The sequence below is a fragment of the Rhyacophila brunnea genome, unplaced genomic scaffold (assembly GCF_057557595.1).
Source record: "Rhyacophila brunnea isolate RB1 unplaced genomic scaffold, BYU_Rbru_1.0 scaffold_110, whole genome shotgun sequence".
NCBI classification, from domain to species: Eukaryota; Metazoa; Arthropoda; class Insecta; order Trichoptera; family Rhyacophilidae; genus Rhyacophila; species Rhyacophila brunnea.
Genome location: NW_028232764.1, coordinates 870,013 through 873,971, shown reverse-complemented (window position 1 = coordinate 873,971; position 3,959 = coordinate 870,013). Strand labels below are relative to the sequence as shown.

The 3,959-nt window shown below is 24.5% G+C and overlaps 1 non-coding gene across 1 annotated transcript; it reads right to left on the bottom strand.

Moving 5' to 3' along the window:
• Positions 1-3,588: 3,588 nt before the first annotated feature.
• On the bottom strand, positions 3,589-3,661 carry TRNAY-GUA (transfer RNA tyrosine (anticodon GUA)). Its single transcript has one exon. It is a non-coding gene; the product is annotated as a tRNA-Tyr (tRNA).
• Between the last annotated feature and the right edge of the window lie 298 nt (positions 3,662-3,959).

Below are 3,959 nucleotides of genomic sequence, written 5' to 3'. Positions count from 1 at the left end.
GTAAGAAAATATTGATCGCATATTTAAAAAGAGTTTTGTTTTTAAATTATTGACGATTTTTTGGAATTGATCAGCCGATTTCCCAAATATATTTCTTACAAAATTAAATTTCCTCAGTGCGTATTTTTGCGTCTATTTTATACAACTCATATTATATTCAAAATATACATCTCTTTAAATATAATAAAAATGACATGATTATCAATAAAAGTAGGTGATTTTTTCGTACTACATTCTTTGAATAGCTTCGATTAAATCAAAAAAATAATATTTAAATCAATATTAATGCATCCGGAAGTTTTAAAATAACCCTTAAATAAATCAAAAATAAATATAAGTATTTTTTAAATTTCTGATTTGAAGCTCATTTTGTTTCTATTGCTGGATAACTAAAAATACCAGCTTATTTATAATAAATTAGAATTCAAAAAATAATACAAGCTTTATTTTATTTATGGTCGTAAATAGAAGTGATTATATTGTTGATGACGATCCCATGCATTTTTCATTTCCTCATCTCTAATAAGAATCTCTTTAGTCTGCTTATTTGGATGCCTTAAATCCTTTACCCTTTTTATTTCGTTATTATCCATCAAAATAAAGTATTCCTCATCTTCTGATTCCTTGCATTCTCTTATTGCAAGAAAAAACATTATTAAAGATTCTTTTATACACAATAAAAACAATAGCATTCTTGATTTAAAATATGTGATCATTTATATATCCTAGTTACTAGAATAGATTTATTAAATTATCAAGACTATTTTGGCTGTTCTGTTTCATATGATTTAATTTGGAAGTAATTTGGTGTATATTTTTTATTTAAATTATTTTAGAGCAAGCCATTTCATATAATCGGAATAATTAACGTTCTCGCAACTATTTTCGGCTTATTCATTTGTCTACAATTGATTTTTAATATTATAAGAAGCAGATTTTTGTAAAATTTCATTTTTTTGGGTTCATGAAGGTTATATATGTGAGTTTCCCCCCTCATATATAGCCTATAAATGATCTGATTTTGGGGGATTCAATAAGTACCAGACTTATATGTTTTCGATCATTTTTTACACGTCGAATTCCATCTTATGAGATTATTAAACAGTATGATTTGAGGTATGATACCATCTAAAAAGAATTCATGGTGTTTAAATTTATCCGAAACATAACCACTACTGTAAATACAATTCAGTTACTTAATCAAAATGTTACTTATGGTATTATTGGATAGTATCATTTGAGTCATGATACTATTTAAAAAGAATTCATAGTGTTTAAATTTATCCGAAACATAACCGCAACTGTAAATACAATTCAGTTACTTAATCAAAATGTTACTTATGGTATTATTGGATAGTATCATTTGAGTCATGATACTATTTAAAAAGAATTCATTGTGTTTAAAGTCATCCGAAACATAACCGCAACTGTAAATACAATTTAGTTATTTGATCAAAATGTTGCTTGAAACTAAAAATAAAATCAGGGGTTTTCACTGGATAAACTATCTATGAAAAAAAAGTAATAATTCATATATAATAATTAAAAAACAATTTACAGCAAAAGTATGATCAAAAACGATGAGAGTTTATATTTTATGTTGTTCTAATATACATATGAAAATTGTATTTCTACTTCGTGAGATGTCTATTTGTTCTTAACATGAATATAAAATATAAAAATTAAATTACAACAAAAGGTTGACCATGTAAAAAATGGTGATTTGTTGCGGGTTTTATTTGAAACAAATACCAAATTATGTCTCGGTCTTCCTCCACTTTCCAGATATAAATATTTTTGGAACAAAAACTAAAAGATAGTATAAATAGGGGAATTATATATGTATTTATATAATTATCTAAAAAAATATGTGTAATTAGGATTTAATTTTTTTTCACATCTAGCCTTATGTGTCCATTTAAAACTTAATAAATATTAGAAACTTACAATCTGGTTTAATATGACCCGAATAGATGTTATTGTATAAGAAGGCTACTTTTAGAAAGGGCAATGGAGCCAAAGATCTACAAAATTAAAAAAAATTAACACTAACAAAACCATATCTATAAATACAGAATCAAAAATAAATTCTTATTAAATGGCTTTTAAAAGGAAATTTGCATTTTTATATTTTATATTATATTAAAAACTTTAAGATAAAATAAATACTAAAAATATTTCTTATGCCACGAATGAAAAAAAATAAAAGATTTTGACTTTTTTTTCAAGGTATATATACAAGAACGCATTCAGAAGGTTGTTTTAACATCTATAACATATCGGGTATAATTTTTCCGACATTTTTAGAATCTATTGCATTCTTATATAGTTAAAAATATTCAATTCAAGCCCGAAAAATAAATTTATTTCCATTTTATGCTTCCGTAATAAAAAAATATAATGATTTCCCTCAGACCATAAAAAAAAGATTTTACGGTAGTTTTAAAATATATATTTACTGTTTGGGTAGTCATTAAACAATACAAGCATTTTATTTTAAAAATATTTTTTTGCTTCATAATAAATGATCTCAAGATTTATATTTGGCATTCGATACTTTTATTAGTAATGTATTTGTGTTGCACCAATACTTATTAATTACTTAAATTACCTAAAAACAATCTTTAATGAAATATAACAAATAAATTTTTAATTTGATGTGAATCTTGAATAAAATATATTTAAATTCATATTTCATATTTTTTAAAGCACTTTTAATTCATTTAATTTTATAATAAAAATTGCCCTAGATTTTCCCATTGTATTTCCCATGAAATCAGCAAATTAAACTTTGAAGAATTAAAGAATTTTAAATAAAAGACTGGTGATTTTGATGTTTTTTATTCTAAACATTTTTTTATTGAATTATTATTACATTTTAAAGAAAAAAAAATATTTATTAAACAGATTTTATTTTGATACTGGTTTTAAAAAGGGGATAGGCGTAGTAAAAGATGTAAGTATATAAGAGATAGCTAAAGGTGTATATAATATATGTACATGCGAAACCAATCAGTTTAAAATTCAAGAAAAAATGATATAGAGCTATTTAAAAAAATTAAAACCAAATATAATTCTGATTCGAGACGTTTCTGACATTATTTAACATTGTAACAAATTAAATCATATATCTAATTAATTACGGTCATAGTTTTTAATTTTATCTGACAAATATTATTTTAAAGCTAGAAATATTAACACAAATTTATTTATTTTATCAATATGGTATCATTTTGTTACAAATAGCTATAAGATCAAATTTATTGATAATATAAGATAGGGTTTCTAATATATTGTGAATAAATGTAGCTGTGATAATATTCATTCACCAAGCGTAATTATTGAAATATTGGTTCTATTTTTTAAATTTTCTCTACATCTATTACCCGAAAATCCTTTTCATGTCCCAATAAAAAAATATATTTTAATTTTCTATCGCTTTTCAGGGGTTGGTGTAAGTTGAACAAATTATTGATTGTAACATTTTCTATATAAACTAGTTGGTTACAAAAACTTCAAACCTTCAATTACTGAGTTGGTATCTTCTAAATTACCGATAATCATGACTTTTAATTGAACTAAAAGTTATCTCTCGAGACGGATTCGAACCGCCGACAACACGATCTACAGTCATATGCTCTACCAACTGAGCTATCGAGAGTTAAAAGAATTATTGAAGGATAATTTGTAGTCGTATTACTAGTGCTGATATAGTTTAAATTTGAACGCTTCGAAAACAATTGTCTAAATTTTTATATATAATTATTGAATTTCTTACCAATAAATAATACCATATGTGATGATTTGTGATGGGGTGGTCACAAAATATCATAAAAAATATGTTAAGCAGTTAAAAATCCCGAAAGAAATAGAAGCATACATGCAAGCTCTCAAACTCCGCAAGACACTCGAACTCATCTAATTTGAGAAAAGAAGAGCAGTTGATGAAGATAGATCAG